Here is a 24,278-nt window from a genome sequence, read left to right as displayed (position 1 = left end):
GCTAGCCCGTGATGGCTGGGCTATTTAGACACCCACCAAGTTTAGCCCTCACCAAAGTCAGATTTACTATAAGAAAAATGTTATTACCTTTGCTGTCTTCGTCAGAATGCACTCCCAGGACTTCTACGTCAATAACAAATGTTGGTTTGGTTCAAAATAATCCATAGTTATATCCAAATAGCGGCGTTTTGTTCGTGCTTTCAAGACACTATCCGAATGGTAAAGAAGGGTTACGCACACGACGCATTTCGTGACAAAAATGTTCTAAATATTCCATTACCGTACTTCGAAGCATGTCAACCGCTGTTTAAAATCAATTTTTATGCTATTTTTCTCGTAAAATAGCGATAATATTCCGACCGGAAGTCGTTGTATCCGTTCAAAGACGAAAGAATAAAAACATGGGGTCGTCTCGTGCACGAGCCTCAGTCCCATTGTCCGCTGATAGACCACTTAGCTAATGCTTTTCAGCCAGGGCCTGGAATTACGCCATTCAGCTTTTTCCCGGGTTCTGAGAGCCTATGGGAGCCGTCGGAAGTGTCACGTCATGCCAGAGATCCCCTGTTTTGGTTAGAGATGATCACGAAGGACAAGATATGGTCTGAGAGGGCGCTTCCTGTTTGGAATCTTCTCAGGTTTTGGCCTGCCAAATGAGTTCTGTTATACTCACAGACACCATTCAAACAGTTATAGAAACGTTGGAGTGTTTTCTATCCAAAGCTAATAATATGCATATTCTAGTTTCTGGGCAGGAGTAATAATCAGATTAAATCGGGTACGTTTTTTATCCGGCCGTGAAAATACTGCCCTTTAGCCATAAGAGGTTAACATGCATGAACCCAAGGCTTTTACGGTTACAGAAGTCAACTAATGAGAGTGCCTGGGGAATGGGAGTGTTGCTGGGGGCTGCAGGGCCTGGGTTAACCTCTCATCACCAGAGGAGGAGTAGGATAAGGGTACGGCTAAAGGCTATCAGAACTGGTCGTCTAGTGCGTTTGGAACAGAGAGTAAAAGGAGCAGATTTCTGGGCGTGGAAGAATGGATTCAAGGCATAATGTACAGACAAGGGTGTGGTAGGATGTGAGTACAGTGGAGGTAAACTTAGGCATTGAGTGACGATGAGAGAGGTTTTGTCTCTAGAGGCACCTGTTAAGCCAGCGGAGGTCACCGCATGTGTGGGGGGTGGGACAAAAGGGCTATCTAAGGCATCTTGGGCAGGGCTGGTGGCTCTACAGTGAAATAAGACAATAATCATTAACCAAAACAGCAATAGACAAGGCATATTGACATTAGGGAGAGCAATAGGTGAGTCAGGGAGCCGATTCAGTAGTCTCTACTACTCTTGGTGAGCTGGAGACACGGCGATTCACACAGCTAGTTGGCCGGGGTTGGCAGATGGGCCTTCGGCGTCATCGCAATGGAAGGGCCTGTTGAAACCACCTCGGGACGATTTACGTCAGCAGACCAGTTGTGATGGATTGGGGAGGGGCTCCGTGTCGGCAGTAAAGGGTCTAGCTCGAGGCTAACTGATGCTTGCTTCGGGACAGAGACGTTAGCCAGGAGTAGCCACTCGGGTTGCAGAGAAAAAGCAGTCCAATATGCTCTGGGTTGATATCGCGCTGTGCAGACTGGCAGGTATTGACCGGGCTGAGGCTGGCTGGTGTCCGAGTTAACGGCGGAGACCGCTAGCAGTGGCTAACTGACTATTAGCTAGTTAGCTGGCTAGTTTCTGATGGGTGTTCCGGTTCTAAAGTATAAAAATAGCAGATCCGTACCACATTGGGTGAAGCGGGTTGCAGGAGAGTATATTCAGTCCGTAGATGGAAATTGAGATTAAAATACACGAAATATGTAAGGACAAGAACGAGGAAAACTATACTTACACGGAACAAGACAAAACACACGTCCAACTGCTATGCCATCTTGGATAATTTTTACTGACCTTCATGTCTTAAAGTAATGATGGACTGTCGTTTCTCTTTGCTTATTATAGGTGTTTTTGCCATAATATGGACTTGGTATTTTACCTAATAGGGCTATCTTCTGTATACCACCCCTACCTTGTCACAACACAACTGATTGGCTCAAACGCATTAGGAAATTACACAAATTTAACAAGGCACACCTCATGAAGCTGGTTGAGAGAATGCCAAGAGTATGCAAAGCTGTCATCGAGCGAAAGGCTGGCTACTTTGAAGAATCTCAAATATAAAATATATTTTGATTTAACACTTCTTTTGGTTACTACATGATTCCATGTGTGTTATTTCATAATTTTGATGTCTTCAATATTATTCTACAATGTAGAAAGTAGTGAAAATAATGAAAAACCCTTGAATGAGTAGGTGTCCAAACTTTTGACTGTTACTGTACATACTCAGAAATACACTCTCAGCAAGGTTGTTTTTGAATGTGAGTAACGGCAAATAAAATTCCACCCCTCAGTTGTCGGAGTTCATCCCTAAGTGCTTTTCTTCTTTACCTTGCCTGCCTCCTTGTTTTGGGTTTTTCACCCCAATGTGATTTGTGACGCCTCATGTTGAAGGCTCTACCTTTGTTGCGGCTGCAGTAGTTTTCAGTTAGGCCCTCTGCTCTGTACCTGACACTCGGAGTGATTAAAGCCATTCCTCTTAGGTCGTCTCTGAGATATTTGAGTCAGCCTTGATTGGCTGTCTCATCCTTATGTCCAATAGAGCTTCTCTATTTTCTCTCTGACCTAGGTGGGGTGCACATAGGCTAGCAGGTCAGAAAACATCCCTTGACTACTAATGCAGGGTGTTTTTCTGTATTTTCTAAAGCAAAATCAAAAATAGTTTTGGATCTGTTATTACATTTTAATGGGCATCTATCAGCACAGTTGACCTGTGTATGAGTGTATTTAGTGCTGGCCAGCGTGCACCTGATGCAATGTGTGTAATGTTACGCCTTCTAATCCAGCTCATGTTGAATTATGGATAATTTACAAAATGTGGAGTGTTGGGGCTGGGGACAGTAGCCCTTTACTCATTATGTATTCATTTTCCACCAGAATTATTTGATAACGTTTCACTGGTATGTCTGTTTTCAATGTCAAAAGAGGACCTGTGGTTGAATATCAAGCAGCCCCATAGATGATGCATGTTTAATTTCAACTAACCCACAATCCCTACAGCCTAGGCACCTAACCTCACCAGTTTCTTTTGAAGTTTGTGTTAACAAAGTTCTTGGACGGGGGTAAAATCAGCACCTGTTGGAAACAAGGGGACTACAGTGCGCCCGGGATACTCTTTGAGAATAATCAGTCAAGCCTATGGAGAGGTAGGCCTGTAATTTTCCATCTAAGCACAGCCAACAATATGGAATCAACATGGTCTTCGTGCTCAACGGAACACAAGTGCGGTATTGGTCCACCCAGCTTACAGACCCCCACTGTTTTCAGTTGGCCTATACCCGTTTTGTGTGTATGCATAGCCCACAGCCATCAGTGACGATAAGGGAAGCATGTTGCCCAAAGCAATAATATTCTTTGAGAAAATGGCCAATTTCCCACCCATTTCTGAAGCAGCTATGCTATTACGGTAATAAGGTCTAAGTGTCATATTCCATATTTAGGTGGCTTGAGCCTGTATCAAATTAGATATAATTGGACTAATTAAATAAACTGACGTGCTCTATAATGTCACATCATTATATAAGCAGAAAACTAAGGCAAGCCATTTAGTGTTGTCGCCATAAAGTTGATGAAAATGGAAGGTAAAAAAAGGTAGAATTGGGACATGCTATGTTTGCCTCAGCCTTGCAAATCTCTGAAGCTGTTTACAATGTGTTTTTGTTGTAGTGTGTGGGAAGTGGGTGTCTGATAAATGATGATCGTTCCTTTAGGATTTCTACAGAACCAAATGGCTTAACAGACACCATTAAAATTGATGACTTGGCATGCGCTGATATCAAAATGTTCAGGTCATCAGGACAAGTCATAATAGATTTTTATCCTCGGAAATATTTTCCTATCAGTAAATCACTGCTGTGAGATGAATGCATGTATACTGTAAAGCCTATTTGCAAACATCATGACCAAGCATGTGTGCTTAACTTACATTACACACGTTTTGTGTTTGTATAGCCTACATACTGTACATGTTTAGCTGACTGTAAATTACATAACATCACATTTCAAGATCTTTGCACTATTGAAAATGGCCAGACCTTTCCATTCTATAGTTTGACATTTATTAGGCTCCCTACTGTTGCCAACTAATAAACAATTTTAAAGCCATTTGGGTTGTTTGCTAAATCATTGCAACAGTGATATACGTCCCTTGTAAAATGTAATTTATAGATCATTAAATTCACACCCACATTTAATTACAAAATAATGCACATCCTGGCATAATTCCTCATATTTTAACAAATGGTTGCAGGCCAGAAAAAACTAGGCTCTTGGTTGCATTGGGTAAAAAAAAAATATTTGGCTAATGCTTGGAGGACTCAATCAGATATTTTCTGAATGTGAAATATACACTACATGGACAAAAGTATGTGGACACCTGCTCGTCGAACATCTCATTCCAAAATCATGGGCATTTAATATGGAGTTGGTCCCCCGTGTGCTGCTGTAACGGTGTGAATTTTACAATTTTCCTGTCCTGCTAATCATTCAAAATGTAATGAGTACTTTTGGGTGTCAAGGAAAATGTATGGAGTAAAAAGTACAATATTTTCTCAAGGAATGTAGTGAAGTAAAAGTAGTCAAAAATATAAAAAGTAAAGTACAGATACCCCAAAAACTACCTAAGTAGTTCTTTAACATATTTTTACTTAAGTACTTTACTCCACTGCTCCAGAGTCCAATGGCGGCGTGCTTTACTCCCCTCCAGCCGACGCTTGGCATTGCGCATAGTGATATTAAGGCTTGTGTGCGGCTGCTCGGCCATGGAAACCCATTTCATGAAGCTCCCGATGAACAGTTATTGTGCTGACCTTGCTTACAGAGGCAGTTTGGAACTCGATAGTGAGTGTTGCAACGAGGACAGATCATTTTTACGCATTTCAGCACTCAGCGGTCCTGTTCTGTTAGCTTGTGTGGCCTACCACTTCGCTAGACATTTCCATTTCACAATCATTTGAAAGGGTGTCCCCATACTTTTGGCTGTGTAGTGTATGTCGTGTGAATGGAATGCTAGTCTGGAATACAAATGCGCAAGAAATTATAATCCTGTTTCCCATTAACACTATGACCACTTCTGCCAGAAGAGATTACTTTTCCTTCAAAATACAAAATGGTCTTTCCTCATCTCACAAGCAAGCACAATAAATGCCATATTCTGAATGTGGTCTATGCATGTGCAATATTTTGGATGACAGAAGTATGACCTAAACTCAGCTGTTTAGCAATTGCTTATTTATTTTTATATTCACCGCAAATGAAATGGCCTTGCTGGTTCTCTCCATGCTAGTGTCATCCCGTCAGTCGAAGATGCCTGGTCGTTCTTTAAAAGTAATTTCCTCACCATAAATAAGCATGCCCCTTTCAAAGAATGTAGAACTAAGAACAGATATAGCCCTTGGTTCACTCCAGACCTGACTGCCCTCGACCAGCACAAAAACATCCTGTGGTGGACTGCAATAGCATCGAATAGTCCCCGCGATATGCAACTGTTCAGGGAAGTCAGGAACCAATCCACGCAGTCAGTCAGGAAGCAAAGGCAAGCTTCTTCAAACAGAAATTTGCATCCTGTAGCTCAAACTCCAAAAAGTTTTGGGACACTGTAAAGTCCATGGAGAATAAGAGCACCTCCTCCCAGCTGCCAACAGCACTGAGGCTAGGTAACACTGTCACCACCGATAAATCCACAATAATCGAAAATGTCAATAAGCATTTCTCTACGGCTGGCCATGCTTTCCTCCTGGCTACCCCAGCCAACAGCTCCGCACCCCCCGCAGCTACTTGACCAAGCCTCCCCAGCTTTTCTTTCACCCAAATCCAGACAGCTGATGTTCTGAAAGAGCTGCAAAACCTGGACCCGTACAAATCAGCTGGGCTAGACAATCTGGACCCTCTGTTTCTAAAATTATCCACCGCCATTGTTACAACCCCTATTACCAGCCTGTTCAACCTCTCTTTCGTATCTTCCGAGATCCCTAAAGATTGGAAAGCTGCCGTGGTCATCCCCCTCTTCAAAGTGGGAGACACTCTAGACCCAAACTGTTACAGACCTATATCCATCCTGCCCTGCCTTTCTAAAGTCTTCGAAAGCCAAGTCAATAAACAGATCACTGACCATTTCGAATCCCACCGCACCTTCTCCGCTGTGCAATCTGTTTTTCGAGCTTGTCACGGGTGCACCTCAGCCACGCTCAAGGTACTAAACGATATTATAACCGCAATCGATTTAAAGACGGTACTGTGCAGCCGTCTTCATTGACCCAGCCAAGGCTTTCGACTCTGTCAATCACCGTATTCTTATCGGCAGACTCAACAGCCTTGGTTTCTCTAAAGACATCTTCATCCTGTTATTTCATGGAAATAATAATATGCCCCCTTCTTTGCAATCGAAGCGCAGGTTAAAAAAAGTAACCCACATGTTTTTCCACCTAAAAGGCTTACAAAACAGACTTTTTATTCGATACACTGAACCGGAATGATGATAATGCAAGCATATCACTTAACATGTTAACCTTTCTGGCGCTGGCGTTCCGCTAGCGACCCACCTCGACAACATCCCTTGAAATTGCAGAGCGCCAAATTCAAAATACAGAAATAGTCGTAGTAAACATTCAATGAAAATACAACTGTTTTACATCGGCTTAAAGATTAATTTCTTGTTAATCCAGCCGCTTTGTCAGATTTCAAAAAGGATTTACGGCGAAAGCATACCAAGCGATTATCTGAGGACAGCGCCCTGCTTACAAAAGCATACAAACATTTTACAACCAAGTAAAGGAATTCCAAAAGTCAGAAATAGCGATATAATTAATCACTTACCTTTTGAAGATCTTCATATGGTTGCAGTCACAAGAGTCCCAGCTACACAATAAATGTTCGTTCTGTTCGATAAAGTCTCTCTTTATATCCAATAAACTCTGTTTTGATCAGTAATCCACTGGCTCCAAGACGGTCAAAACATGCAGACGAATACATCCTAATAGTACCGGTAAAGTTCGTCAAAACATGTCAAACGATGTTTATAATTAATCCTCAGGTTGTCAATTATCTAAATAATCGATAATATTTCAACCGGACAATAGCGTATTCAATAGAAAGGAAAAAGAACAAAGAGCGCGCATACAGTCACGCGCGCAAACCAGTATTGCATGATTCCATAGACCACTTGCCAAAAGGTCTTATTCTTCATCATTTAAAAAAAAAACTTGCCTGAAACCATGTCTAAGGACTGACATCTAGTGGAAGCCATAGGAACTGCAATCTGGGCGCTAAACCCATATATAGTCAATAGGCTTTCTATGGAAAACCACTCACATCAAAAAAATCCCACTTCCTGGATGGATTTTCCTCGGGTTTTCGCATGCCATATCAGTTCTGTTATACTCAGACATTATTTTAACAGATTTGGAAACTTTGTAGTGTGTTCTATTCAATGCTTCCAATTATATGCATATCCTAGCTTCTGGGCCTGAGTAACAGGCAGTTTACTTTGGGCACATCAGTCATCCGGAATTCCGAATACTGCCCCCTTGCCCAAAAAGGTTAACTACTTTACTGCAAATAGATTTCCATTAAAATAAAATAAAAATAAAAATCATTTTTAGCAAAATACTTTCTCAAGCTAGAATTTTGGTAAGACTGTCTGGGAGTGGTCTGAATGGGGAGGGGGAACTGAAAACTAGCTTGTTATTGGCAGATTTACCGCATGGTGATGTCACCATGGAAAGCCGAAACTTCCACCCAAACAAACCTGATTAGAAGGCCCTGTGTAGGAACTAGCAATGCTATGAACTGTTAACTCAAAATGACACAACGACAAGGTTCCAGTTTAACAATGTTTACTCAGCTGTATTAGCACAATACATGGTTGCCATTGCACTCAGGCCAGGTTCATCTCCAACAAGACTCCTGCGCAGGGGCACTAATAACAGACTGATAGCACTGTAATAACAGAAATATAGTGATACTTAAAACATGAACTTAACATGATCCACTAACACTTGACAAAAACAATCTTTCCCCAGACCTTCATTTTTGAGCCACAGGGCAATCATCGTGACATTTTATGAAGTCGGCACAACAGACTGAAAGCAAGATCTCAGGAGTGTAATTGTTGAGTTGCAAAGACAAATGAAGAGTGAGTGATAGTGAGTGTGACCTTGCAAGTTTGCAGATCCTATTGGCTTCAATCAGTGTGCAAAGAAACCATGACCCTTGTAGCTGTATCAATATTGCGTTACTAATGAAGACATTCCCTTCGGTTACTTTGCTGCACCTTTTGTTAAATTTTAGACTGATCAATAATCATCTGAGAAATGTCAGAGCTTTATGACTCTCAAGCTTTTGATTTAATAACAAGTAGGGATGGTTTAAAAATAACCTGCGACTGTATAGGCCTAGAACAGGGTAGTTTGGGATGCCAATAGCATTAAAAATATTAAACATTAAGTATATGCAGTATGTTGATGATTTGCTAAAATAGGTAGTTAACTCCCTTAACCTCCAGTGTGTGAAATATCATAAATCAGATGTATACTGTTATAAGGCCACAAATGCTTTAGTACGTTCTCCATTGATACTACCAATCCCCAGACTCCCACAATGATGTTCAACATATGAAAATTGACCTGCCAGGCACGAGCTCTCCATGTTCGCTAGTTACCAAGGCTATTTGATCAGTTATGATAGTAACCCGTAGCCTCTGTACCTCTTGCTTAGAGAAAGGTCATGAGTACAGGGGCTGAATACTGAGTAGCTGATATTTTCCCATACATTCTACCATTAGCCCCTGTCAGACCCCCCAAGATCTCAGGCAGGTGTTAATCAGCATTCTAATTGTAATATTGTGTTAATGCCAGATCTGCAAAATGAAAGGGGAAGGGCGCTTTTACCCAAAAGAGTATGGAGAGTTTGAAGTGTGTAGATGCGTTTAACTGTCTGTGTATTTGGTGCGTATATACTGTATGCAAGTGTGTCTGTGTGTGTCTAAATAAGGATATTGACCTGGGCGATGCTCCAGCCCCATCTTGATTATGACACTCGTCATTCTGAGTTTAGTTATTACAGCAATTAATTCCTTCAACTCTGAACTTTTAACAAGGTATGTACGAAGGCCACTGTAGCAAAATATGATACACCAGTCCTCCAGTGGAGTCTGTCCTCCCAGACACACCTTCCTCACCTGTGGCATTGGCTCATATCAGATAGGAGTCCTGGCTTCACTCCCATGCTGTGTCTTAACAACCCATCGTGGATTCCTTTCCTTGGAATCCTCTTCTTCATCTGCCCTGATTTTAACATATTTTATCTTGCCAGTGTTTAAGATGCAGTGTAGAGAAGGAAAGGAGACAACAGGAGGAAGCTTGTTTAGACTTGAGACACACCCCTAGTTCTCATGCCCGCCTCTTTCACCCCCTGCTTTCCCTATAGATGGGTTAGTTGACAATGTCACAAAAAATGATGTGTGCGCCTCCATGGGGGAGAAGTCGCCGTGTTTTTGTGATTCTGGAAGGCCAGATTGCTTGCTAGAATGACAAACTTTCATGTGGGGAATCGTAAGTGGCTTGTTTCAGCTCATTTCATCCCATTCTTGATACCGTGTCTTGTTTTGACGGATTTCATGTCAATGCTAAAATGGCTGAAATTTGCTAGCTAGCTAACCAACAACTGTAAGGATGTATTTGAGACAAAAAGTGCTATTTGTGTAAATGTATTTGTTTTCAATAAACATTTGACACTAAATATAGCTTACATGTTGTCGACAATCTATGCCAACCCGGTCTGTTTTGCCCCATAGTTGTGCACAAGGCGGTTTTGTTGCTTAACAACCAACCCGTCTATTGCAATGAGCTATGAAGGGGTTTTGCCCAGCTAGATGAAACACTGTTTGGTGGTTACTATAGTCGATGTGCCACTAGTGGCCATTTTGAATTGAATAGTAAATGAAAGGGCCACGGCACATTGGTCTAATATTACCGCAACAGAAGTAGGCAGTCTAAATGGAGCGTAGAAAAGCAATGGCTCTCACTGGGATTGGCTTCACCGTGCTTAGATTTCCACACTCATCAGTCTACGAAAGAAACAATGCAGTGATGTATTTTTTTCTTCCTCTTTTTACCTTGTCTTTACAGCCACATTTAGGATCTGTTTCATAATGTGTGACTCTGTGCCAGTGGATCTAAAGGAATTCATGTAGTTATTTCCCTGGCAACCTCAGGCACACACTGAGGTGAGGGAGTTATTGTTTAAGTCGACATGTTCCACACATGCTAAACTAGTTCCAGGGAATATCAAAGACTTCCCATATATTGTACCTGTTCAGCTCTTGATACATTAGTATTTGTAGCATATTGTCTTTCCTCTCACTGCTCTCTACTAATAACCGCCGTCTTATTGGATGCCTTTTTCTGGAGGGTAATCTTACAAAGGTTGAGCAACATTTAATTGCCATCCCCGCTCTTCCTTTATCTTCCATAGGAAGGAAGTGTTTAAAATCACAGCAGAGGAAATTAGTGTTCTGTCATGTGGGAATTTGTCCAATAGTATAGCTGCTGTCCTATTAATTACGCCTAACAATGGTAGCTGGCTTATTGCGAAATTAACCCAAAGGTTTGACGTAATCTGTGGCATGGATATATGATTGAGACAGCCTGATATTTTTTGTTGTTAGTTAGGAATGGGCAATTATTCACTTTTTATTATTTTAACAATGAAAAAGCTTTGTCTAAATTAAATTCTCTCTTACATAGGCCTACACTCTGCCATTTGAAATTGTTACTTAATTTGTTTATTTAAAGAAGATTTTCCCTTTCATGTTGTGTTTTACATGAAAATACATTTTACTATCATAGTGCATTTAGCCCGCCAGCCAGCACTGACAACAGTAGCCTATGCTATTTTCCCCCCACTTCAAATTGCGTTTTCAGGCTTTCACCTAACGGAGATTCCACATAATTGATTCTATTTAAAAAAATCTATCGTGGTGAACATCAGACTTCTCTTTCACTGTATCAGAACCAAGGTAAGACCCAGATGCATACTGTCGGAAGTAAAAAAATGTATTGTAGCAATGGGCAGGCAAAGACCGGTCAAGGCAGGCAGGGGTCGATAATCCAGAGTATGGTGGCAAAGGTACAGGACGGCAGGCAGGGTCAGGGTAGGCAGAGGTCAGTAATCCAGAGGGGGGCAGAGGTACAGATCAGCAGGCAGGCTCAGGGACAGGCAGAGTGGTCAGGCAGGTGGGCTCAGTCAGGACAGGCAAGGGTAAAAATCAGGAGGAAAAGAGACTGGGGGGAAAAAGCAGGAGCAGAGACCACAAACTGCTGGTTGACTCAAACAAACAAGATGAACTGGCACAGATAGACAGAAAACACAGGGGATAATGGGGAAGATGGGTGACACCTGGAGGGGGGTGGAGACAATCACAAGGACAGGTGAAACAGATCAGGGCGTGACACACTCTTGCTGTTAGCCAAAAAACTACAGGAGAAGAGCAACCTGTCTGCTGTTTTGGTACCACTGCCCTCAGCATTTGCGTCCTTCTGATTGGTCAAGAGTAAATTTATTTAGGATTTCTATTATCCAGATATTGGAAAAATATAAACTTTATATAATTTGAATAGTGAAATTATTTCAAATGCCCATCCCTATTAGCTAGGTATTCACCGAGTCCAAGCCTTGAAACTTGCCTTAGAATTGTGGCATTGAATATTGACCTTCTTCATTGGCACTACCCTTTATGTTCTCAGTTAATTTCATTGAATGAACTCAACTCAATAGCTTCCTTCATATGGCCCGCTTCTATACAGTTAACAGGGCCTTCAAAGTTTGAGTTCTAGTCTAGTTCTGATCTCGTGCTAATGAGTGAAGAAGAATGGAGAACATTTCAGTTTTTGAGGTGGAACACAGGCACGAGTCAAAGGTCGGGTTTGAGTTTGATTGGTTTGAGCGTTTTAATTCAGCATGGCAAATCGGACCTCATCCTGCAGCTTTGAGGCCGCAAAGGCTTTGAGTGGGTGCTTTTTTTTTTATCCCCAGCCTTTTGTCAAACTGGTTCATTTCAGCCCATTCAGATGGCCTCCATTGTGCTCTCTGCTCATGCGTTTAATTTGTCGGGCTTTTGTCTTGACTCCTCATTAGGGCTGGGCAATATGTCAAAAATATTATAATACAATATTTGTAATTATTATTATTTTTTAATTATGACGGTATTTTATGTTTTTGAATAATAAAAGTTCTAAATATGCTCTAAACAGTTCTAAACATGATCCTAGGGTGGTAACACATAAATTGTGATTTCAATGGGGCTTTCGCCGTTCTGATTTGTTTTATGCTGTTCAATCCAACTCAAACCACTTCCTGCACAAATGCTGTATCATTTCCACACTGTGCCATGTAGGTCTGCATGATATGGGCAAAGAATCTAGGCCTAATTAATTGAACTGTTGGAATCATGGAAATAAACTCAGCAAAAAAAGAAACGTCCTCTCACTGTCAACTGCGTTTATTTTCAGCAAACTTAACGTGTAAATATTTGTATGAACATAAAATTCAACAACTGAGACATAAACTGAACAGGTTCCACAGACATGTTACTAACACAAATGGAATAATGTGTCCCTGAACAAAGAGGGGGTCAAAATCAAAAGTAACAGTCGGTATTTGGTGTGGCCACCAGCTGCATTAAGTACTGCAGTGCATCTACTCCTCATGGACTGCGCCAGTTCTTGCTGTGAGATGTTACCCCACTCTTGCAAGTTCCCAGACATTTCTGAGGGGAATGGCCCTAGCCCTCACCCTCCGATCCAACAGGTCCCAGACGTGCTCAATGGGGTTGAGGTCCAGGCTCTTCGCTGGCCATGGCAGAACACTGACATTCCTGTCTTGCAGGAAATCGTGCACAGAACGAGCGGTATGGCTGGTGGCATTGTCATGCTGGAGGGTCATGTCAGGATGAGTCTGCAGGAAGGGTACCACATGAGGGAGGAGGATGTCTTCCCTGTAACGCACAGTGTTGAGATTGCCTGCAATGACAACAAGCTCAGTCCGATGATGCTGTGACACACTGCCCCAGACCACGACGGACCCTCCACCTCCAAATCGATCCAGCTCCAGAGTACAGGCCTCGGTGTAGCGCTCATTCCTGCGACGATAAACGTGAATCCGACCATCACCCCCGGTGAGACAAAACTGCGACTTTTTGCCAGTCCTGTCTGGTCCAGCGATGGTGGGTTTGTACCCATAGGCAACATTGTTGCCGGTGATGTACAGGCAACAACAGGCCTACAAGCCCTCAGTCCAGCCTCTCTCAGCCTATTGCGGACAGTCTGAGCACTGATGGAGGGATTGTGGGTTCCTGGTGTAACTTGGGCAGTTATTGTTGCCATCCTGCACCTGTCCCGCAGGTGTGATGTTCGGATGTACCGATCCTGTGCAGGTGTTGTTACACGTGGTCTGCCACTGAAAGGACGATCAGCTGTCCATCCTGTCTCCCTGTAGCGCTGTCTTAGGCGTCTCACAGTACGGACATTGCAATTTATTGCCCTGGCCACATCTGCAGTCCTCATGCCTCCTTGCAGCATGCCTAAGGCACGTTCGTGCAGATGAGCAGGGACCCTGGGCATCTTTCTTTTGGTGTTTTTCAGAGTCAGTAGAAAGGCCTCTTTTAGTGTCCTACGTTTTCATAACTGTGACCTTAAATGCCTACCATCTGTAAGCTGTTAGTGTCTTAACGACAGTTCCACAGGTGCATGTTTATGGTTCATTGAACATGCATGGGAAACAGTGTTTTAAACCCTTTACAATCTGTGAAGATCTGTGAAGTTAATTCATAAATGACCTGAAAAAGGGATGTTTCTTTTTTTGCTTACTGACTCTGTACTTTTAGGTAGCTAGCCAGCAAACAGCAATTAGCATTAGTGGCTAATACAATTTATTTTAGCCACAACTTGCTAAGAAAATATGAAGTAGCTATTTGGAGACAGTAAGATACAGAAACTAATAGTGTAATTATAGAACTATTGTGGATTTACAGTACCAGTCAAAAGTCTGGACACTTGCTCATTCCAGGGTTTTTCTTTATTTTTACTAATATCTACATTGTAGAATAATAGTGAAGACATCAGAACTATGAAATAACACATGGAATCATGTAGTAACCAAAAAAGTGTTTAACAAATCAAAATATATTTTATATTTGAGATTCTTCAAAGTAGCCACCCTTTGCCTTGATGACAGCTTTGCACACCCTTGTCATTCTCTCAACCAGCTTCATGAGGTAGTCACTTATAACATGTGTGAAATATTATAACGTGAAATAACATGTGTGCCTTGTTAAAAGTGAATTTGTGGAATTTCTTTCCTTAATGCGTTTGAGCCAATCAGTTGTGTTGTGTAGGGGTGGTATACAGAAGATATACCTATTTGGTATAAGTCCATATTATGGCAAGAACAGCTCAAATTAACAAAGAGAAACGACTGTCCATTACTTTAAGACATGAAGGTCAATCCAAATATTTGAAAGTTTCTTCAAGTGCAGTCGCAAAAAGCATGAAGCGCTATGATGGAACAGGCTCTTATGAGGACCACCACAGGAAAGGAAGACCCAGAGTTACCTCTGCTGCAGAGGATACGTTCATTAGAATTACCTGCACCTCAGAATGCAGCCATAAATAAATGCTTCTCAGAGTTCAAGTAACAGACATCTCAACATCAACTGTTCAGTGGAGACTGCGTAAATCAGGCATCATGGTCGAATGCAAAGAAACCACTACTTAAGGACAGCAATAAGAAGAATAGACTTGCTTGGTCCAAGAAACACGAGCAATGGACATTAGACAGGTGGAAATCTGTCCTTTGGTCTGATGAGTCCAAATTTGAGATTTTTTTGTTCTAACCGCTGTCTTTGTGAGACTCAGAATAGGTGAACGGATGATCTACGCATGTGTGGATCCAACCGTGAAGCATGGAGGTGTGGGGGTGCTTTGCTGGTGTCAGTGATTTATTTAGAATTCAAGACACACTTAACCTCATGGCTACCACAGCATTCTGCAGAGATACGCCATCCCATCTGGTTTGTGGGTAAAAACAGTTTTTACCCCCAAACCATAAGACTCCTGAACAGGTAATCAAATGGCTACCCGGACTATTTGCATTGTGTGCCCCCCCCCCCACACACACACACTCTTTACGCTGCTGATACTCTGTTTATCATATATGCATAGTCACTTTAACTATACATTCATGTACATACTACCACAATTGGGCCGACCAACCAGTGCTCCCGCACATTGGCTATCCGGGCTATCTGCTTTGTGTCCCGCCACCCGACAACCCCTCTTTAACGCTACTGCTACTCTCTGTTTATCATATATGCATAGTCACTTTAACCATATCTACATGTACATACTACCTCAATCTGCCTGACTAACCGGTGTCTGTATGTAGCCTTCCTACTTTTATAGCCTCGCTACTGTATATAGCCTCGCTACTGTATATAGCCTATCTTTTTTCTGTTGTTTTATTTCTATACTTACCTATTGTTCACCGAACACCTTTTTTGCACTTTTGGTTAGAGCCTGTAAGTAAGCATTTCACTGTAAGGTCTACACCTGTTGTATTCGGCGCACGTAACAAATCAACTTTGATTTGACCTGGCATCCACAATCACTTGACCTCAACCCAATTTGAGATGGTTTGGGATGAGTTAGAACACAGTGTGAAGGAAAAGCAGCCAACAGGTGCTCAGCATATGTGTGAACTCCTTCCAGGTGAAGCTGGTTGAGAGAATGCCAAGAGTGTGCAAAGCTGTCAAGGTAAAGGGTGGCTACTTTGAAGAATGAAAAATATTGAAGATATTGTGGTTTGTTTAACTGTTTTGGTTACTATATGATTCCATATGTGTTATTTCATAGTTTTGATGTCTACACTATTATTCTACAATGTAGAAAATAGTACAAATAAAGAAAAATCCTTGTTTAACACACCAAACATTAAAATACTGTTGTAGAAGGTAAAGTAAAACCCAAACGGGTCATTGCATTTTTACTGGTGTATAGTACTATCCAGCCCTTCCCCTCATCAATATGAACGGGACATTGAGACAAGGCTTGGATTAGGCCTTCTAGCTTCACTTTACTGTGAGGTGGGGGAAATTTGAACATGTCTCCATGAAAACTGTAAACTGCTAGTAGCCTACTGCTAGTAGCCTATGCTGTAAAGAAGCCCTTTGTTTACTTACAGTAGGCTATATTATTGTCTGTCACAAGTCCCTTTGACTCCTCAAAACTGGAAGACAGGGAATGGGAAAAACTGATTCTGACAAGCGCTCATGAATGCATCGGATCTACTTCCGCCAATTTTGTCTTGTCTTCCCATTCCTACTGTGATCCACCCCTGAAAAACAAAATATTCCGAAGCCGAAAACACTTATTTATTAATCGAACTTGGGACAAGAGTAATTCATCATTTGAAATCAGAACATTCATTTGCATAATAAAGGTACCATCATTTTTACTTCTGTTAATCGAGCACAAAAATGTAGTTTAGAGCTTTAGTTTGCCTTACAGCAGCAAAGCTCGGTTTTGGGAGCTGTTTCAGCGAACAGGGTAGAAATCTGCTGCTCTGGGATGGAAAACACTGCAGGAATTGCTTCCCGAATAGAAGGTCCTCTCCATGGCTCCCTTTTGCGCAGTCCAGAGGTGGGATGCCGGGGATGACTGATCTCCTAATCTGTAAAGTAACAAGCACTTGGCTTCCAGGGCCTGGGCTTTGTCGACAGGCTCCAGTTGTCATTCTGTGCCTTTTTCCATTTGCAAGGAAAATTTGCTGACACAAAAACGAGGCTTTGGTTAGAAGATGAAGGGTTGCATTAGCATGGCCTTGTTAGCCTCCTCCATGCTCTTACTCAGCTGTAGGCTTGAGGAAAAAGAACAGGAAAACAAAGCAAAGAAAGGCGATGAAAGATGAAACAATCGGCAGAGGAAATGCCACTTGAGACCGCTGGGCCACTCTGATCGATTCTAGATGATCATCCACTTTATTTTGTTTTAGAAGGTCAATTAAATCACTAATTTGGAAGATTCATGATGCCATTTTAAAAACAAATGAAAAGGCACTCTACCCTTACTTTGTTATCCGACTTTTCTTTTAGTGGCATAGAGGATGCAACACCAGGAACGTGGCAGCTATGATTTGTGAACACCCTAACGAGTCTGTTGTCACAGAGAATCACGTATGCCTTTTGTCCATAGAGGAAATCTCTCTTAAGAAACCACTGTCTACTAGTAGAGAGAACATAAATCCTTAGCATCCAACAGCCTTGGAATATGCATGAAGGCAACATGTTTTTCTTTTTTTGTTCAAAGGGTCCTTGGTGATGTGTGGGGAGATTTGCCGCTGGCCTAGCTTCACTCTCTCTCTTTGACGCAGTCTCTCTCTGACACAGTATTAACTGATTGGGGGAAACAGCTGGAGTTGCATAACGTTTTTTTCTCCATTTTGGAGAGGGGAGAAAGCGCAGGCTAAAGGGAGCAAAGAGCTGAAGTCTTGTCTGTTCCTGCTACTTTTGGTGTGTTTGTGTGTCCTGCTGCTTTAGTTTGTCTATCTACAGAATAGTGTGTGCCTGTGAGTGTGTGGCTCTCTATTGTACTGAGCACATGTCTGTGTGTTTCTGCGTTAAAAGTACCCGCTTAAACTTGCTTGGCCATAACCCTATCTCTGCAGCACATCCGTGGCTCCGGGGCTCTCAAGGGTGAATGGGGACCTTCGCTAATTCAAGCATGAGCTCTCACTTTCCTCCCTTCCATCCTCTCCTTGCTTGGCTGCCAGGTATAGGGGTTTAGGCTCATGCTCGCTGTCTGCACCACGCCGACCACAGAGTGCTCCGCCACTTCTTTTTAAGACTTTCACTTGAAGGACATTAATTTACTGAGCAATGAACAATCGGCCTGTCATGCCAAATAGTGTCCCCCTCTACGTCACAATGGGATTTGATAAACTATTAGCGTCCGTTGCTATATCAACGGTGTGATGACCTAATGATCAGATTTTTTTGTTCATTACAGCCTAAATTATCTCCTTTTCATCATCGCTATGCAAACAAGGCTGATTTCTGTGACAATTTTGCTGTTTAAACAAGTTTTGTTTAGCTAGTAAAATGAAAACATAAATTCAAACTACTTGTGGGTACCTTGTTAAGATTGGAAACATGAAATCCATATCTTGAACATTACATGTTTTCTTTGCCATTTCTGAAACATAGCAATCTGCTTGACACATTAGCTACTTATCTTACAGATCACAAAGTCAGCTAATTTCCACACCATTCATATGCAATCCCGTTTGATTCATACACTGGCTTGTCTGACTGTCATGTTTTTATTTTATACTGAAATAATATAATTTCAGTAGTCCTCTAAATCTATCTCGCATAGCTCATAAGGACACCCTTGTGGTTGAATATAAACTCAGCAATAAAAGAAACGTCCCTTTTTCAGGACCCTGTCTTTTAAAAGATAATTCGTAGAAATCCAAATAAACCCTTTACAATGAAGATCTGTGAAGTTAAACACTGTTTCCCATGCATGTTCAATGAACCATAAACAATTAATGAACATGCACCTGTGGAACGGTCGTTAAGACACTAACAGCTTACAGACGGTAGGCAATTAAGGTCAGTTATGAAAACTTGGGACACTAAAGAGGCCTTTCTACTGACTCTGAAAAAAACAAAAGAAAGATGCCCAGGGTCCCTGCTCATCTGCGTGAACGTGCCTTAAGCATGCTGCAAGGAGGCATGAGGACTGCAGATGTGGCCAGGGCAATAAATTGCAATGTCCGTACTGTGAGACGCCTAAGACAGCGCTACAGGGAGACAGGATGGACAGCTGATCGTCCTCACAGTGGCAGACCACTTGTAACAACACCTGCACAGGATCGGTACATCTGAACATCACACCTGCGGGACAGGTACAGGATGGCAACAACTGCCTGAGTTACACCAGGAACGCACAATCCCTCCATCAGTGCTCAGACTGTCCGCAATAGGCCAAGAGAGGCTGGACTGAGGGCTTGTAAGGCAGGTTCTCACCAGACATCACCGGCAACAACGTCACCTATGGGCACAAAACCCACCGTCGCTGGACCAGACAGAACTGGCAAAAAGTGCTCTTCACTGACGAGTCGCTGTTTTTGCCTCACCAGGGGTGATGGTCAGATTCGCGTTTATCATCGAAGGAATGAGTGTTACACCGAGGCCTGTACTCTGGAGCGGGATTGAGCTGGAGGGTCCGTTGTGGTCTGGGGCAGTGTGTCACAGCATCTTCGGACTGAGCTTATCATTGCAGGCAAGCTCAACACTGTGCGTTACAGGGAAGACATCCTCCTCCTTCATGTGGTACCCTACCTACAGGCTCATCCTGACATGACCTCTCCAGCATGACAATGCCACCAGCTATACTGCTTGTTCTGTGCGTGATTTCCTGCAAGACAGGAATCTCAGTGTTCTGCCATGGCCAGCGACGAGCCCGGATCTCAATCCCATTGAGCACGCCTGGGACCTGTTGGATCGGAGGGTGAGGGCTAGGGCCATTCCCCCCAGAAATGTTCGGGAACTTGCAGGTGCCTTGAGGAAAGAGTGGGGTAACATCTCACAGCAAGAACTGGCAAATCTAGTGCAGGAGGAGATGCACTGCAGTACTTAATGCAGCTGGTGGCCACTCCAGATGCTGACTGTTAATTTTGATTTTGACCCCTCTTTGTTCAGGGACACATTATTCCATTTGTGTTAGTCACATGTCTGTGGAACTTGTTCACTTTGTCTCAGTTGTTGAATCTTATGTTCATACAAGTATTTACACGTTACGTTTGCGAAAATAAATGCAGTTGACAGTGATGGGACGTTTCTTTTTTTTTGCTGAGTTGATATGTATCTATTGTAGGTGCTAGGATACAACAATGAATAATGTGGAACAAAATACCATCAATGGATACCTTACAACTTCCAATAATAAACACCTTGTGAAACAGCTGTGAAAACCAACCTGCCAATATTTAAGATTGTAATTCATCAACTTTGATTGTTTTTGGTAGAGTTGACATTCATTGATTTTTTTGTATTTTTTTGTGCACTCACATGGCAATCATAGAACTAAAATACTGAATTCTGGTGTCGGGAATATAGAGGAGGTGGTTGCTGTGTGGGTGGGAGGTTCTGCCTGTCACTTGTTCTCAAAAGGCAGCCAGTCTCAGAAGGGGGACTTGATGAGGGAGACTGCAAAGTCCAGGCACTGCTGCTTTCTTTGTTCTGAGTGTTTGCTGTGCTAGTGTTTTTAGTTAATCTGTGTATCTCACATATTATGTGCCCAGTATGATGGAGCAATCACTTTCTTAGCAGATAATGACAACAACGGTAGATGATGTAATGAAAAGTTGGAGGGTAGTTGGTAATGGAGAACATCAGATGGATCCACGTCTGGGGAACAGGAGCAGAGTTAAAGGGAACAGGGTAGGAGACGGAGACGTAAACAAGCAAACACACAGGTTACACTTTATTGTGAGCAAATTTGATGGATTAGTGCAGTGTTATAAATTGTAGATATGTACTTTTGAACACTTTTGGAAGGTATAGCCTACCTCAAGCTGGTCCACCTCCGACTCAGAGAATCAGACTGATCCGAACTCACTGGTTCTAGTGGACAGGATACCTCCCGGGGGGCTCGGACAGTCGATGGTCCTAAAGTCATTTGGTGAGGTAAATTGTTAAAAGCTTAGCATAACTACCATTTCTTGCTTTCTCAAATGTCAACCAAAGCGTAGGGCGTCAGTGCTTCCAGTGGTCGACCGTCCAACTGCTCCAACTGTAGAAGATTGTTGGCTTCTACCGAGGTAACCCTAGGAAGACAGAGAAAAATATCAGTGTTAGGGAAACTAAAACTAGCTTCATGTTATTTTTGGTCCAAATGCTAATAGTTATTATCTGAGATATTTTATATTCACTTTAACTGATGGTGACCCCAGCTAGGAGCGAAAGAGCAGGGAGGTTTCCCAGGTCTCGCCTTCCTTTCATCCTTCTTCCAAACCAAGTCATTTTCCTGGATATTGTAGCACATGGTCCTTTTTTGATTCTGCTCCGGTAGCTCTCCTTCTGTTTCTCCTGCGCCTCTCCTGCGCCTCTTGCGTCCATGTTCTGTCTCACCTTGATTGATGACAGGAATACATACAATTATATTTCATATTACAAATACATTTCTTACATATCTCTTGGAGGGACAGAAAATAAATTAACAGCGGACAATCATTTTTACCTGGTCAAAAACCTCCACATCCTTCTCAGTCTGTGCCTGAAGGTAGAACTCGAAGGCGTTCTGATCTGGTTCCACAACTTCCACCACATCAGGTGGGGTTTCAGTGATCTGAAAGTACGTTATGCAAAAATAGCAATAGACAAACACTAAGTCAATCACAATTTTCAAACACTACAGTATATGCAATAATTGTATATACAATTGCATCGTTTCCTTAGTCAACAGCTGCAGCTCCTGTCCATACTCAGCATGGATGCTGCTGTTGTGTGCAAAGAGAATTACCTTCAGGTTGTTCTCCCACCCTTCCTGGTACCAATCAAGGGACTTGCTCATGGCAGTCTTGAGGGTCTGGTTGGTCCATTCACCAATAGGAAAGTGATATCTATTGAAATATGTCCGATTATGTACTATGGAAAAACATGTTGTAAAAAATATAACAAACCATAGTTGACAGAATATAACCGATAACATATGTACTTTGTTCCAGCGTTCATGACCTTGGTCACTCAAGATGACCTCAGGAGAACCGTGGGTGTTGAAGATGTCCACCATCGCCTTTGAAGTGGCCTCGCTAGTCTCGTCCTTAACAAAAATCAATTTTTGGTTCCAAGCACCCCTTTTAATGGGTTACAGAAGGGAATTTAGAGTTAAGCACGTACTCTTCCTTTACTGACCTTAATGGGTATTGCCTCCACCCACTTGGTAAAGTGATCGGTCGCAGTCAGACACCAGCTGTTGCCATTCCTGGATTTCGTGAAGGGTCCAATGAGGTCGACCCCTAACATTTTAAAGTGTTTGTGAGACGATTATTCTTACCCGTATCTGTGTCATACAGTATGCAGATTTTCATTTTTGTGAGGATACTGACACACACACACACACACACACTATAATATTGAACTCTGCTGTGGTCAAATAAAGAAACCATTACAGAACAACTTATCAGGGCAAAATTTGAATTGGGACACATCGTTTATGTGCCATGGTGAAACATCTTTGATGGGCTTTAACTCTGGTGCCACAGGCTTTGCCCTCTCAAACTCCTGGCAGACTAGACATGGTACTGACCTTTAAGCAAAAAGTGACAAATTGAGATGTTGTGTGCTCTCTGATATAACATTAATTTAAATTATAATATCTTCACATATAATAGAATGTGATTGATAAACAAAAGATTATTTCACTTGCCCAGCTGTTCACCTCCTTGACACTTCCCCAGCTGCCCACCTCCTTGACACTTCCCCGTCAGAAGAAGTGTACGTTGATTTTGGCAATCATGCGCATCACTCCGAAATTGCCAACATGCATCTCGGTCAGCACGGCCTCCTTTTCCTTAGTAAAAATCACCCTCCTGTGTGGTTGGCCATCCTTTCCCCGTAGGTAGATATGATTGCCTAAAAAGTTGGAAGAGAAGAGTTGTTGAAATACTCAAGTGTAAGTACATTTGCACTGTTGTCTTTCTCTCTGTTTCTTTCTCTGTCTTCCCTCTCCCTCTCTCTGTCTAGCGAAGACACCTAGTTAAGGGCATTTGGAATTACCATAATTGCTTACACATATCCATTTTATTGATCAGGTTTAACCTCAATATGACAGACATAACTATATCAGTGGCGGCTGCTGAGGGGAGGACAGCTCTTATAATGGCTGAAATGGAGTCAATTGAATGGTATCAACCACATGGAAACCACGTGTTTTATTCCATTTACTCCATTCCAGACATTATTATGAGCCATCCTCCCCTCAGCAGCCTCCACTGAACTATATGTATAGCTAGCAACTAGCTAACATTAGATGGAAAATGGTTGTGACGTTACATAGCTAAATCTGTCCATTAACTGCTTAAATTTATCCTGAATTGTGAATTCCTCTGAAGGTTGCACCTCTTGTCGAGTTCAGTGGTGTCTTTATAGTACTTCGCCTGGTTGGAAAGATAAAAGAAAATCTCAGAGGGATGCCATTGAAGTGCAAGCTACATACAAACAGAAAGCTGCAATAACAGTTACAGTAGCTTGCTTGCTAGCTAACGTTAGCTAAATAAAACTGGCTAGCTAGTTAGCTGGTTAGCTAGCTTGCTGGTTAGCTGGCTGTCTCTTTAGCTGGCTAGGCATGCTGAGCTATATAAGTAAAGTAGCTAGCAACGTCAATCTAAAAACAGCTTAATGATTTATTCCTTTTTAACAATATGTACTTATATAAAGACAAGTACATCGTAAAGAAAGTGTTCTCTTTCCAGTCTTTTCGGTCCTCTGAAGCAGTAGGTAGTCAGCAGGTTGTCACCGTCAACACTGTCCTTGGAGAGCAATTCTGAGGTAATAGAACTAAAACTGCCCACATCCTCCTTCCTTCGCGTCTGCTACGAGGTAACATCGAGCCAAGCAACCAGCATAGCAATGGACGCTTTGGTTCATTATGTAATCAGGTCAGAATGTTGCAAGTTAAAGCAACTGCCCTAGCAACAGAAGCTAGAACTCATTGAATCCCATTGTAATTTCTAGCTGTAGTCTCGAGTTCATGTCCACAATGTTTTGATTACATTTTCTCTGTAATGAAACGTAGTGCCTGTCTTTGCCTCTTGTCTACGGCGTCTGGCAGTGTGTGGGTGTTCATTCTGATTTGTCGTTCAGACCTGGAGTTGGGGACTGGATTTGATGACTCTGTCTTACCACTGAGATGAATCGACATCCTTCAGCTTGCTCCATGACAATGAAGGAAAGAACGGCGTGATGTACCAAGGGTCAAAGAATTTGCCGCAGTACGCAGCCTCAGCTGGCAAACAAGGTGAAGGCAGCCTGTTGTGTTGGAGGCACTTTTGTTTCCGAGACCTCTGCACC

The 24,278-nt window shown here is 42.4% G+C and overlaps 1 protein-coding gene and 1 long non-coding RNA gene across 5 annotated transcripts in view; one reads left to right on the top strand and one right to left on the bottom strand.

Annotated features, from left to right (window-relative positions):
* Positions 1 to 24,278, top strand: part of LOC115154188 (cell adhesion molecule 1) — a 499,358-nt gene that overhangs the window by 29,365 nt on the left and 445,715 nt on the right. The window lies entirely within an intron of this gene.
* Positions 20,064 to 23,096, bottom strand: LOC115154190 (uncharacterized). Its single transcript, XR_003867839.1, has 6 exons — positions 22,122 to 23,096; positions 21,730 to 21,829; positions 21,448 to 21,555; positions 21,140 to 21,338; positions 20,777 to 21,034; positions 20,064 to 20,615 (listed from the first exon to the last, which is right to left on the bottom strand). It is a non-coding gene; the product is annotated as an uncharacterized LOC115154190 (long non-coding RNA).

The sequence above is a fragment of the Salmo trutta genome, chromosome 19 (assembly GCF_901001165.1).
Source record: "Salmo trutta chromosome 19, fSalTru1.1, whole genome shotgun sequence".
Lineage (NCBI taxonomy): Eukaryota > Metazoa > Chordata > Actinopteri > Salmoniformes > Salmonidae > Salmo > Salmo trutta.
Note: the sequence above shows the minus strand (reverse complement) of the source record. Positions and strands in the feature narration are given on the sequence as shown.